The 14,840-nt window shown below is 38.1% G+C and overlaps 1 long non-coding RNA gene across 4 annotated transcripts in view; it reads right to left on the minus strand.

The window, feature by feature from the left end:
• Positions 1–1,683: 1,683 nt before the first annotated feature.
• LOC140515021 (uncharacterized) overlaps positions 1,684–14,840 on the minus strand; it is a 106,427-nt gene continuing 93,270 nt past the window's right edge. For 3 of the 4 annotated variants that reach the window (XR_011970809.1, XR_011970810.1, XR_011970812.1), the window contains 4 exons: positions 14,360–14,442; positions 10,417–10,553; positions 2,883–3,111; positions 1,684–1,896 (listed from right to left, as the gene is read on the minus strand). This is a non-coding gene — a long non-coding RNA (uncharacterized lncRNA). Of the gene's footprint in view, positions 1,897–2,882; positions 3,112–10,416; positions 10,554–14,359; positions 14,443–14,550; positions 14,690–14,840 lie in introns of those variants that run through there. The other variant, XR_011970811.1, reaches the window with a different exon arrangement.

Here is a 14,840-nt window from a genome sequence, read left to right on the forward strand (position 1 = left end):
ATTTTTCCCTCGATTGTTTCTAGTTAAATCTTGAGCCTGGTGAATGTAAAATTAGACAGGTTTAACAAAAAAGGCAGCTGAGTGACAAGGGATATTGGAATGAGGGAGTAAGAGATGAGATTTATTTTCTAGATACATTATACTATACTGTATACTGGATATATTTTTATTTTCCTTTCTCTGTCTCTGTCTCTCACTGTCTCTCAGTCTCTTTCTGTCTCTCTCTGTGACTAGGATTCCTAGCTGTCACAAACCAGTAATAAAAATTTATCCATTTGAGTTAAGTAACACTACCTAACCATAATTGGAACACCAAACATTGAATGAGAGATTCATGCTTAGAAAATGAGCCTTAATTTATTTTTTCCACTTATGTGACTTCCTATAAAACTCATAATTTATTTTTTAAAGAGGCAGATTCAATGGTTGAGTGACCAATTCATCTTATTTCCAAAATAGAAAAACAGAGAGAGGAAGGAAACACTGTCTTAACAAAGAGGTCTTTTGTTCTCAGTAAGTTCTTTCCAACTTCCTGAAGACTCTAATTTACCTGACACCTCCTGAATGCTGATTTAGTGATACTACCTGATAACACAGACACTTATTTGTCATTGAATCGTGCCTCGGAAAAATCAGTGAAATTATGAGCTCTGGGCTAAGCAAAACAGAGCAATTATATGAATTATCTGATATTGAAAATGTGTGTAATTTAGGGTGTTATTATGATTATGCATAAAAAATGTTAAAAAAAACTATTTCAGTCTGTCTTCCCAGGTTTACCTTTCTCCTCCTAGGCAAGCATACACACATACAGTAAAGCATAGATAGCAATTATGAAATTGCAAGGAGAACCTTAATAATTGCAGTAGTAGGGTACTCACTTTAGCTTAATGAATATTTTTCTTCATTAGTTCTCCTCCCTGAAAGGTCTAAAGTAACTACATTTCACCCTCTGCTGTCCACAGTGAACCAGACCTTTATGGTTCAGCTCAGTTTAAAAATATTTCCATGAAAGAATGGCCTGATGAACAATTCATGATGGAGAAAAAATAAATAAAGAAATTGGGAGAGGCCAGCTGAGAAAAAGCCCCCAGGTCAGCACATTCCAGATAAAGGACTTGCAATGCTTCATCACCTTGGCTGTGTCAGATAGGAGGTGAAATCCATTTAGTTATATGAATAATCATATCATCCCCTTCACTTCCCAACATCCCATCCACATGAGCAGTGGTGGAAAAGTGAGAAGAAAAAATTCTCCTTTTACCCTGGCATGGTTATTCCTATGTTAACCTCATTAGTCAATTCAGCTCAATGAAGATAAATCAAGATAAGAATTCAAATTTGAGGAAGCATTACTCTGAGAGTGTGCTTCTAGTGGCTGATGTAGATACTGAGCAGAATTTACTGAATAATACAGAAAAAATATATCATTTCTGATCTGTGTCCTGATCATGGAGTCCTCTACAATATCCCACAGAGCAAGATGTTTTAACCCTTTTTGGGGGTGGCCATGTCATAAACCACTCAAGCCTATGGATGCCTCTTCAGAGAAACATTATTAAATACATAAATTAAACTGCAAAGGATTATAAAGGAAACCAATAAAAGTTCACAAACCCTAGGTTAAGACCCAGTAAAGAGGTTTGGGATTTAAGTCTAATATAGAAACTGAGGCCCTTAATTTACATTTTAAAGTACTTACTCATATCAGGCCAGCAAAGCCAATGGAAGTTCTTTATGAATAGCAATCTGAGAACATCTTGCTTTAAGCCCACTCTTCTTGCCACACTGAAGAATTTTTTGTGATCTTCTTGAAACTTTTCTTCCATGTCCCTCACAATCCTAATCCCAAAAAAGTTTAAAACTTTTGGCCCCTTTCTAGTTCATCAGAATGAGCTGGAATGAAAAAAAACTTTTGTTAAGCATGTCATATGTAAACCACTGTGCTAAGCATAGGAGACACAAATAGACAAGGAAAGCAGCTCACATTCTAATGGAGGGGACAATACTTATGGCATGTTTCAGCTGCAAGTCATATGGAAAGGTCCAGTGTTCCTTTTTGGTCCAGCTGGAAAACATGTCTATGAAATTTTCTCTCTCTCTCTCTCTCTCTCTCTCTCTCTCTCTCTCACACACACACACACACACACACACTCACATTAATAAGATCATTTCTTTCTAATGATAAACCATTTCATAGTGCCATACTGACAAGAACTTTCTTTTTTGGGTCTTCAGTATCTTCTGACTGTTGAGGAGGTGGGGGCTTCAGCATCTAGAGAGAAAGCTGCCAGGTTGTGCCTCCACAAGGGTTGGTTCCTTGGATTATGTTTATGGACATCAGCCTAGTCCCAGGGCCAATGGTCTGGGGGAATAGATATTCCTGAGGTTCTTGGGTTTACCTGCCTATAGGTGGCAGTTTAGTTTTTGGTGTTTGTGATGTGAGAATTGTAGACTATTTCCAAGAGTTGCTCCCCTCAATGATGATTCTAAAGCCAGGTTAGAAGTAAAGATGGTGATTAGGACATAGTGGGGATGTTATTTCTGAGGCTCTTGGGTCTTAGGTTGCACCAAAGTCAAGGCAGTGGAAGGCAGTGGATGAGTCTGTTTGACCCATGTGGAATGTATTGCTTCTCCTTTCCTCTGGGTGCCTTGCTACTTTGGCTAGGCTGACCTGCCTCTGTGGCTGTTAACATTTGATCAGCATTTGATGTCAATAGTGGTAAGGGGGCTGGCCCAGTCTCCATAGGAGTTTCTTCTCTGAACTAAGGCTATCAGGGCTAGAATAGAAACCAGGCTGTTCATGGAACTCTTGGGCTTAGCTGATTATCAGTGGTACTTGGTTAATTAAAGCCATATTACTATGTTATCATTCGGATCACCTGGACCAAGAGTAGATCCGAGTATTGTGTAGCACACCAAGACTTTTACAGAAACACAATGATGTGTGTGTGTGTGCGTGCGCGAATCTTTTCATGTGTGAATTGAACTATATGTTCATCAAGGTCCTTTCTTGCTCTCAAATTCTATGACTCTTCATCTTTGGTTTAGTTTTGTGGTCACCTTGTGCTCGAGCCACTTAGTCCCTTTCTCCTGACTCACACAGGACATCTGCAAAAGAACAGGAGCATCCTATTGATTCCATATTTTATGCAACTACTATCCTCATACAAATAAGTGTAATCTTAACATGTGACACAGCTACCTTAAACTCTGTAGCCAGTCCTTTTAATATTTAAAATAAGGCCCTTTAAAACCAACAGAATAAAGCTCAGTGTGGTAGATATTTTCACTGTGTCATATTTGGTTTCCTTAAGCTACTTTCCTTTCCAATGAGAAAGTGAAAATCTTTGCTTATTTGTGTTTAGCAGAATCCTGAGTGATTCTGTTATGACAGTCATTCAGTTAATGTATATTTATTTAATCTACCATGTGCCAGAAACTGTGTTAAGCACAAGAGATATAAAGAAAGGTAAAAGACAGTCCCTGCCCTGGAGGAGCTCACAATTTAGTGTGGAAGACAATACTCAAATAACTGTCTTCAAACAAGTTAGACAAAGGATAAATTAGTAAATAGGAAAAGGAAAGCACTAGAATTAAGAAGGATTGGGAAAAGCATCCTATAGAAGGTAGAATTTTAACTGGGACTTGAATTAAGGCAGGGAAGCCAAGAGGTGGAAACGTGAAGGGAGAGTAATCCACACATTGGTGTCAAGTGAAAATATCTAGAGTTGGGGGATGAGAATCTTGTTTGAGAAACACCAAGGAGGCTCATGTTACTGGACTAAAGATTATTTGCTGGGTTGGGAGTAAGGAATGAGAAGACTAGTAGGTTATGAAAGACTTTTCATGCCAAATAGAAGATTTTATATTTGCTCCTGGAAAGGATAGCAAGCTCTTAGAATTTATTAGGGGGTGATATGGTCAGATTTGCATATTAAGAACATCACTTTGGCTGCTGGATTCTGAATTAGAGTGGAGGGACTAGTAGAAGGTAGCCTTATCAGCAGACTATTGCAAGAGTGCAGGAATGAAGTGATGGGGGCCTATACTAGGTACAGGTGGTGGGGTGGTAGCAGACAGAAGAAAGACAGGAACATATGTGAGAGACATTGCAAAGTTAAAATTGATAAGCCATGACAGAAAATTAGACATGGGAAGTGAGAGTGAGAAATCAAAGATGATACCAAGGTTATGAGCCTGAGTGATTGGAAGGATGGTGCCCTTAACATTAATAAGAAAGTTTGGAAGAACTGGGGTGAGGTAGACAAAATGATAATTAAATAAGTTTATCAATTATTCAATCAGCACATCTATTTAGGAACTCAGTATGAGTCAGACACTAAGCTACAAAAACAAAACAAAATTAATTCCTGCCTTCTAAGAGCTTATCTTCTTTTAAAGGAGAAAAAAATGTACCTGTGTAAATTTGTGCAGACTAAATGTGTGTTTGTCCTTTGTTGCCAAAGAAGACCATGCCATCAGAGAAATGATGACATGATTTGTACTTGACTTTGTTTTGAGTGATGGAGTGATGGTCACCAGTCTCACTTCTGCTCCAGAGTCATCTGAATCCAGTGACCAGATATTCATCAGAATGACTGGAGATGACACAGGATGAGGCAATTGGGGTTAAATGACTTGCCCAAGGTCACACAGCTAGTGAGTGTCAAGTGTCTGAGGTGAGATTTGAACTCAGCTCCTCCTGACTCCTGCCCTGGTGCTCTATCCACTGTACCACTTAGCTTCCCTGCAGACTAAATACAAGATAGTTGAATGTAAAGTGGTTTGGGAAGGAAGGCTCTAGCAATAAGGCTTTATGTAGAAGCTGGTACTTCAACAATCTATAAGGAAATGAATTCTACGAAGTGGAGGTGAGGAAGGAATGTTTACTAGAAATGGGGGTGGCTTAGAGCACTCTGCTTGAAGGAAGACAGTAGCATTCAATTTCTTAGCTGCACTTTGAAGGAATATCTAAGAACGCCATTGGTTGGTGATCTCAGGTATTTATAATGATTTACATTTCCAGTTGTCATTGTTGAATGTAATCTAAACAAGATTGTGTGTGTGTGTGTGTGTGTGTGTGTGTGTGTGTGTGTGTGTGTGTGAGGGGGGAAGGCGGCAAGGCAATCAGGGTTAAGTGACTTGCCCAAGGTCACACAGCTAGTAAGTGTCAAGTGTCTGCGGCTGGATTTCAACTTGGTTCTCCTGACTCCAGGGCCAGTGCTCTCATTTAATCTTGAAGATATAAAAGACCTCAGCAGTCATCTAGTCCAACACATGCCTAGGCAGAATTTTTCTATAAATCTCAATCAATTAGGTGTCCAAACTTTACTTAAAAGTCACCTGACCATATGGAGCAGAAGCTCATTCTACTTTTGGAAAGATTAAATTGTTGTATCAGTGCTTTGTAAATTGTCGGTACTTACTGTTCATGTTTTAAGTTAAACTGAATTAGGAAGATTTTCTTTATTTCAAAGAAAAATGTTTCCACTCAATATCTGCTCATTGCCCTTGCTTTTGCCTTCTGGGATGCACAAAACAAGTCTTATTTCCCTTTCCGTATGAAAGCTCTTGAAATATTTGAAGCCAGTTATATCAGTTCTAAAGTCTTCTCTATCCTAAACTTTGTCACTTCTTTTGATCAATACTGGTATGGCTGACAGTCTTCTTTACTTTTTCCTAAGCTCTCTGGTTGTCTACCTGTCAACACTCACCCTCAGAGCATGACCACTTTTTGAGGATATAAAGACAAAAATTTAAAAAGTCACTTCCATGAAGGATATTACATTTTACTTGGCTTCTTTGGAGGCTTTGATTATCACCTGTGCTTCCGTTATTATCTCAGGTCTCATGGTGTCTGTGTGCTAGCAAGTGATGCCTATGGTGATGGCTATGGGGTTCTCAGTCCTGACATTACTCCTTGAATCTGTTAATTTATTTCTTCTTTAGTGGCTGTGATGGTTTTGCCTATATTGCTAATTTTCTTATAGTCCAAGAACTGTGTAAAACATAAAAGTAACTTTAAAGTTTCATGCTTTCATTTGTCAAAGTACTTTCTCCCCCATAGAAGATAGCAATCCTTGTCTAAGTTGATAAATTTTCTTTGATAATTTCTTTGGTCAAAATTTTCATCATCCTGTGATCAAATTGGTGATGAACTTTGCCACCCTACTGTCCCAAATAAGAAAAGTCTATTGATAGGCCTCTCTCAAAACTTTTATTATTTGGTAGCAATGGTTGTCATTCCATTGAAATAGCCTTTAGGAATCCAGAGTCACCTCCACATAGGTGATCAGAAAGAGATTTTGGTACAGCTGAACATACATGGAATAAATATTGAATGAAAATCCATCTCTCTGCAACTTTTACTCATTGGGCCTAGTTCTCCCCTCTGTAGCCATGTGAATCAGGTTTTATTCCTGTTCTGTCAGACAGCACTTCACACGGTAGTTATAATGTCTTCTTTGAACCTCCTTTTCTCCAGGGTACACTTTCCTAATTCTTGGTTTCTAATTCTATTGCCATCTTGTTCATTTTTTTTTTTTGTCATTTGTTAGTAAACTTTCTAAAATATAGCCCTTAAAATAGAACACAGTATTGTAGATGAATTCAATACTCCAAAAGATCCTTGAATCTGCTCATTTTTTTGTTACCCTCTTCTGTATTGACTCAAACTTATTCATAGCTTCTAAAACATGATACCTCGAAGTGCACAGAATATTTTAGTCTGGTTCTGGATGAAAACAGAATACTGTGAGATTAACCTCTCCTTTGCTTGGGATATTATATTCATTCAGCACAATATTAAAGAAGGTTTTCTCTTTTTTCCCCTTTCTTTTCTTTTCTCTTCCTTCCTTCCTTCCTTCCTTCCTTCCTTCCTTCCTTCCTTCCTTCCTTCCTTCCTTCCTTCCATCTTCTTTTCTCCTCCCTCCTGCCATACATGATGCTGAGACATATTGACTATGAATTTCATCACACTACCAGAAAAACTTTATGTGAACTCATGTTTCTTCCACATATTGCATTTGTGCAGTTAATTTTTAACTCAAGTATAGAAAATTGCATTTATTTCCATTAATTTGATGTTATTAACTTTAGCCTGTCATTCTAATTTGTGAAGGTCTTTTCATGTCTTATTTCTCATTCATTGTATTATCTATCCCTCCAAAATTGGTGTAATCCATAAATTTGAAAAGCATGACATCTTCGTCCTGATACAAGTTAAGGACTCAAGTGTTGAACAGACCAAAATCAAGGAGCAAGTCCAGTTGGTACTTCACTGGTGGGTAACATTTGTTAGTTACAATTCTTTGGGTATGATGGTTCTATTAGTTCTAAATCCCCTTAACAGTGCTATCATTTAGGAGTCCATATCTCTTCATCCTGTCTACCACAGGAGATGTCAATGGAATTCAGGTGTATCATTTGACAGTGTTTCTCTGACTTGATAAATTAGTAACCCTGTCTTGTAAAAAACAAAACAAAAAACAAAAACAGAAATGTAGTTGCTTCCCAGGGCTTGTTCTTGATAAACTCTTATTGGGGCATAATAATCATGACTTCCTTATCTAGGTTCTCTTTTCTTCTCCTATAGTACTTTCATTTTCTGTAAATTCTGTTTCTTTACTCATTCACTCATTTATTGATTTATTATTTTTAACGTTCTTTTAAAACATTGAGCTTCAAATTCTCTCCTCCTGCCCTTTCCCCATTCATTGAGAAGACAGGTAATACAATATCAATTATACATGTGAAGTCATGTAAAACATAATTTTCAAAGATTACTAATCATGGCTTATTATAGCTGCAAGTTCTGGATATACCCAGGCATATATTTCATCCAGTTAGTTGACTGAATTTCCTTCAATAACCCCATGTAATGTTCAATAATATACCTGGCTTATAATATGTAATGAGGGTTGGCCAGGTGGCACAAGTGGAAAGAGTGTTAGGCCTGGTATCAGGAAGACTTTTCTTCATGAGTTCAAATCTGGCCTCAGATACTTACTAACTGTGTGACCCTGGGCAAGTTACTTAACCCAGGATTCCTCAGTTCTTTATCTGTATAAAGAACTGGAGAAGGAAATGCAAATCACTCCATTATTTTTGTAAAGAAAACCCCAAATGAGGTCACAAAGAGTCAGACACAATTGAAATGACTGAACAACAACAACACGTAATAAGCCTGGAAAGTTAAGCTGGAAGCAGACTGTGAAGCATTTTAAATACCAAACTTTTGGCAGTGACATTCTGAACTTAGCTATATGTTAGTACTTGGGTGAAATACATAGAGTGTACTAATGGGGCTATAGTAAGAAAGTTGTCAGTTTTCTTACCAGGGCCCCTGCCCTTCTCCTCACTATCATAGGTTTTTTTTTTTTTTTTTGAATGCATGAAGGAAAAAAAAACACATTTATTAAGTGTTTATTGTGTGCTAGGCACTGTGATAAGTGCTTTACAAATATCTCATTTGATCCTCATAATAGCCCTTGCAGTTAGATATTATTTTCATTCCCATTCTGTACTTGAGGATATTGATGCAAAGAGAATCAGTGACTTATCTAGGTCACCCAGGGTATTTGAAGCTAAATTTGGACTCTGTTCTCTTCTTGACTCTAGGACCAGCACTCTATTCAAATACTTAGGTAAACTTCATGATTAGATATTAGCTATCATTATGCACTAGTGAAAGATAGTATGACTTCAGAGCAGTCTCATTAGTGGTAGAAAGTCCCGTATTATGGAGCTCCCTGGCCAATGCTTGTTATCTTCTGTATCTGCTTGATAATTCAAATGGTCTTGTGGGCATAAGAATTGGAACTCTAAGCCAACCCCCAAGTCTTAACTAAATCTAACTTGGAGTCTTCTCTTCCTTCTGGTAGAATCCAGAGCCCCCTTTTAATTCTGAAGAGTACTAGTATGTTCCCCAGCGTTGCTGTGAGTGCCCATGCATTGACAATAGATTTCCAAAACTTATAACATATATGCCAAGAAGTGACCATCCTATCACACACCTGGTTCTGCTGTGCCCCTGTGGCTGACAAATAGTGAGTGATTAAAGCTGCTTGACTCTTACCAGGATTACATTGTATATCTACATAATCATCTACATCAATTTTATATGTATAATAATTTCCCTTTTTATATGTCAGGTAAATATTTGTAAGAGTTATACTCAGACAAATGAAATTACTATAATAAATACTAATATATTTTTCAAGTTTCATTGCCTGAATAAAAGCAGTTTATAACTGTAAAAAAAAAAGAAAAAGAAAATCCCCATAGTCTGACTCATCTTGCTTGTAAACTTGGAAGCTTCTTGAGCTCTAGGAAAATCACTTCAAAACTTGAAAGGATCTTATATGTCCTCTTTGCCAACCTCTCATTTTACAGATGAGAAAACTGAGGCATAGAAATGTTAAGTGATTTGATTAACATCACATAAATAGATAGTGGCAGAGCTAGGCATTACATTTAGGTCCTCCGTCTGGCCAGTCCAGAACTCTTGCCACTTTCTACATGATTTTCCAAATCATATTATACTGGGGAAAAAGCTAGTAAACCGGTTTTGCTTGTAGGTAGCAGGATTGAATGGGAGAAAAATTCAAATACAAGACTCTTTGGCTGTTTTAGACCAAAAGTTCTCTAGGAACCTTGCTCTAATTCATGTGACTAAGAAAAATAGTCATTTGAACTACTATGAAGTAATAGCTATTTTAAAAAAAAATCTGTTCACTTCCAAATACAAATTTACACATTAAGCTATAAGTTCCAATTTAAACAAATGATAAAATCTCTGAATACATATTTATGTAATTGAGTTTTGAAGTTATTCTATCTTGAGTAAATGTTGCATGTTTTATAATCCCTAAATAATATTTATTGTCTGCTGTGTAACAAACAATTTAAAAATCACATGAGGAATCATTTTTTTTTTAATTTTAAAGTTACCAAAATAAAACCTCTAAAGGAAATTAATGGTTAGAGAATGTTAAAATTAGACATTGTTTGGCCTCATCCCTTGTGAACAGATAGAAATCTATAACTTATTAGTTGTGTGGGCCTTTGAATGGTTTCTTAATTAAATGGATTGTAGAATGTTTTATGTTAGACCTAGTAATTAATTTAGATGCTGTTTCATATGGGTTTCATTCCAGTAATTCTGTCTATAGTCAGCTATGGAACACAACATGTCCTTCACATTTGTGTACTATAACTTTAGCAAAAGTAGGTAGTCTTTCTGGCAAATGCAAGCAAACACACTCCTTATGGAGAGAATTCTAAGCTTTTAGAATATTGTCACTTCCAAATACACTCTCCCCCAGCCCTTCCTTGTTACAAAGAAAACCAGTTAAAGCCTGTCCTGATAAAAACACCTGATAAATTATGCAACATTTTGCCCTTGCTGCCTACCATGTCTTAACAGAGAGGAAGGTGGAGTGCCTGACCCCAGGGCTTGTTCAGAAATAGAAGATGCTGAGGTCATCCTTTGCATCCCAGGCCATTGCTAGTTGTCTTCACTTTTGTCTTGCCACCGGACACCAATGAATCTGAGAAAATGAGGTTAATGATCGAGCACAAATTAAGATAACACCCATTATCCACCACTTCATCCACCTTGAAGTCCTATGGCAATTGGTGAGAGGGAACAGCGGGTGTGGATATACTGAGAGCTGTAGCTGCAACCCTGCACGACACTGGGTCATCTTCTCACTGGACTGAAGCAGCAGTGGGATTCTGTACCCCTTGAGTGTCTAAGGAGTCCTTTTAAGGACTGTACCACCCATCTTCTGGCAGAAAGAAAGGACTAGAAAAGATGCCTTAAAAATTGTCTGCTTCACCTAACTTAACCCTGGCCTTCTTACTGGAAGTAAGCAGAGATCCCACCCTGGGGTCAAAACACAAAAAACCCCAACAACGCCCCCCTCAAATTTGCAGTGGTGATTCTACTTACCATTGGTACATGGAATGTGCCCATGGTTATGGATAGCATGAGATCTAGTAGATATGAGAGACAAACAGCTGGTAGCATATTCAATTAGCAGCCCTGAATGGCCAGCTTACTCAAGTCGAATCTGGATACACATTTTTTCTGGAATGGGTGCTATGGTGAAGAATGCTATGAGATAGGCTAAGGTGTTTCAATCAGATCCATATAGGAAGCAAGATTTCATGCCTCCCAAAAGAAGTGAATGATAGGTTCATGAAAATGTGATCACCACTTTCAGGAAAGCTCTGAGCTTCCAACATCAGTGCATATACCTCTGCTATGACAAACCCTGATGAAATCAAAGAAAAATTCTGTGAAGACTTGGAGACCCTAATCATCAATATGTTGAAAGAAGACAAGCTTATAATTCTGGGCACCTTTGCTAGAGTAGGCACAGATAATCAGACAAGGGAGTCCTTGGGAGGAATGGAATCTGTTGGAGTGGTGACTCTCCTGAAGACTTGTGCGACTCATGATCTCATCACCAACATCTTCTTCCACCTACCTAACCACAATACAATATCATGGATGCATAATCATAGCAAGAACTGCATCATTGTTAGGAGAAGAGATACACAGCATATGAAAGTGACAGAAGCAGAGAATTGGACCAATCATAGAATCATTTGCTCCCATCTAACCACTCATATTTAGTAATGGCAGGGGCCCCAAGACAAAAGAACTGTTCAGAGACTCAGCATTAAGAGGCTAGAGTGTTTCTCCATGCAGTAACAATTTATTGCTGACCTGGAGGGAAAGTTGAGTCAGCACACAGTAAGTAACAGTGGAGCAAAAGAGGAGTAGTTAGCTTTCAGAGACTTGGTATGCAAGACCACATTTGCTCTTCTGAACCAGAACACCTATAAACATATGGATTGTTTTGATGAAAATGATGGGGAAATTTAGAATCTGCTAAACAAGAAACAAAAACTTTATCAGCAGGATAGTTCTTCCATCTCCAAGAAGGCAGCATTTAACTCCATTAAAAGCAAAGTGCAAGTGAAGCTTAGAGAAATGAAGAATTCTTGGTTAAGCAAGAAGGAAGAAGAGATTCAATTATACACTGACAACAATAATCCCAAGTGCTTCTACAATGCCCTAAATGATGTTTTTGGGTCAAAGACCTCTGGTTCATTTCAACTACTCAGTGATGATGGAGCCACACTGATCTGTGTCTGATCCAGCCTGATGCTGGAGAGATGAACTGAATACTTCCATAGTGCTCTTAGCAGAATGTCATCAACCACTGCTGAAGTCATTGATTATATGACCTTGGGTGGTAATCAGTTGTTCTTTATTCAAATCTCCAAATGAAGAAGATGTACTGAATTCCATCAAGCTCCCCTCAGCTGACAATGTACCTGACACTGATTCCATCCCAGCAGAGATCTACAAGGCAGGGAATCTATAACTTATACAGAAGTTGAATGAAATCTTCTGGGTTACATGGCAAGAGGAAGTCATCCCCCAGGAGCTTAAGGATCCCTCCATTCCATCTCTATAAAGGAGAAGGAAACAGGGAATCTCACTCCTAGTTATTGCCAGCAAGATCCTTGACAGATTCCTCCTTTACTGGTAACTGATCATGAGGAAGATGGTCACCTCTCTGAGAGTCAGTGTGGCTTTCGAAAGGGCTACAGGATGATTAACATGGTGTTTGCTGCTGGACAGCTCCAGGAGCCATAGTAAGAGCTGAACAGAGGAGTTGAACAACATTTGTCGACCTGACCATGGCCTTTGCCATCATTCATGAGGATCTATGGAAGATTATGGTGAAATTGGGTTACCTGGAGAAGCTTATCAACATTGTATGCCAGTTTCATGATGGCACGTTTGCATGATTTCTGGACAAGGGATGATGCTCTTGTGCTTTCCCTGTCACCACTGGAGTGAAGCAGGATTATGTGCTTGCCCCCTCACTCTTCAGCATGATGTTTTCCATATTATTGTTAGACATCTTCAGTGAGGATGAAAATGGTGTCAAGATCAACTTCTGCACTTCAGGTAAACTATTTAACTTGGAGAAGCTACAAGAAGACTAAAGCTGAGGGAGTGGTGGTGCACAACTTTTTGTTTGCAAATGATTGTCTATTCAATACAACCTCTGAGGCTGAGATAAAAGAGTATGGACTGACTCTTTGCTATCTGTATTAATTTTGACCTGACAATCAACACTTAAAAAAAAAACAAACAAAGCAAAACCAGGTCCTCCACCAGTCGGGACAGAACCATCCATATGTGGAACTATTGATGGCAATAAATGGAGACATTTTGAATGTAAATTCATTTACATTAGCAGTCTACTCAGGGTGGGGTCCAAAGTAAGGACTCACATGATAATCAGAAGGGGTTGATATGAAGGCACTCTCAAGATAACTCTGAAGAACTTTAATTTTGACTATGAGACATGGGGAAATCCCACACAGGACCCCCACATGGTGTGCTCATGTCAAAGAAGGTTCTGTACTCTAGGAACAAAGCAGAATTGTAGAAGCACACAGGAAATATGAGTTGCAAATATCCAGAGACACTTCCGCTAAATGTCCTAACAGGCCACCACCAGATCTATGGTAGTGTCTCGCATTAAACTGATCAGCCCCTGTTGAACAACGGTTCCAACATTGCAATGCCATTGGTCTTCTTCAAAAATGAAGGATGAGCCACCAACAAGAACCACCAAAACTACCACCACCACCACCACCACAACAGATAGGAAGGAAATGTGTTCCATCATCAGAGTTCTGATGTAAAAACTATCCCAGTCAAACATAACACCCCAGACTCAGTCAACCAGGAACATGAGGGGCAGTATGAAAATTACAGAGAAAAGAGCTGTGGTTTTGAAGTCAAAAAACCTAGATTTAAAATTTTGCTTCTACTACTATCTGTCCTATGTGACCTAGATAATTCTTTTAACCTATCCCTGAATATTCCTTTTCTCAAATGTAAAATAAGGAATCTGGATCAGGTTTCCTCAAAAGTTCTTTTCAGCTACGAATATGTGATCCTATGAACTATCTCATAAATGCAGACTACTTTTGATAATGACACAGGGGTTTCCAATTTTGCTTTTTGCTCATCGAGAATGGGGAGGGGAAGAACTTAACATCATTTAGAGATAAATGACAACCCAAAAATACATTTGTTAACAGTGGGTTAAAGACTAGATGGCCTATTGCAAAACTCTTACCATTAATTAGAAAAAAAAACTTATTCAATAAGATTTCAAGATCAAGGATGTAGAACTGAAATTGACCTTAGAGTTTATCTAATTCAAATTATTCTAATGTAATGAGGTGGAGTGGAAAGAAAGTTGGACTTGGAATCATGAAGGACCTCCAGTGTAATTTTAACTCTGATGCTTACCTGGGTGATACTTTCTCTGAAAATCACTGGAATCCCTGAACTCAGGTCCTTCATTTGTAAAACAGAGATAACAGCAACAGTAGCTAAAACAATAGCAAGAATATTGCTGTGAGGGAAAGGGATTTTTAAAGTGCTATATACAATAGGAGTTATTAAATGTTATTAACCTCTCATGATACTCAAAGCATATGAATCTCTGGCCCAGGACTCAGTATTCATGTCATCGTCATATCTGAAGCTCAGAATTTGTCACAGAAGCAGGAAGTGGAAGAGAAAGAACAGGAAGATTTCTTCTCTAAGTCCTGATCATAGGCTCCCAGGCAAGGTCCTCTTGAAAGACATGACAGAAAAAAGAAAGTGAGTGGAAATATTTGATTTGTTCATCATCATCATCATCATCACTATTATTATTAATTATTATTTTCATCAGCTATCACTGATCATGGTAATGGTGGTGGAGATGAAGATGGTGGTGATAGCT

Source organism: Notamacropus eugenii, chromosome 7 (genome assembly GCF_028372415.1).
Source record: "Notamacropus eugenii isolate mMacEug1 chromosome 7, mMacEug1.pri_v2, whole genome shotgun sequence".
NCBI classification, from domain to species: domain Eukaryota; kingdom Metazoa; phylum Chordata; class Mammalia; order Diprotodontia; family Macropodidae; genus Notamacropus; species Notamacropus eugenii.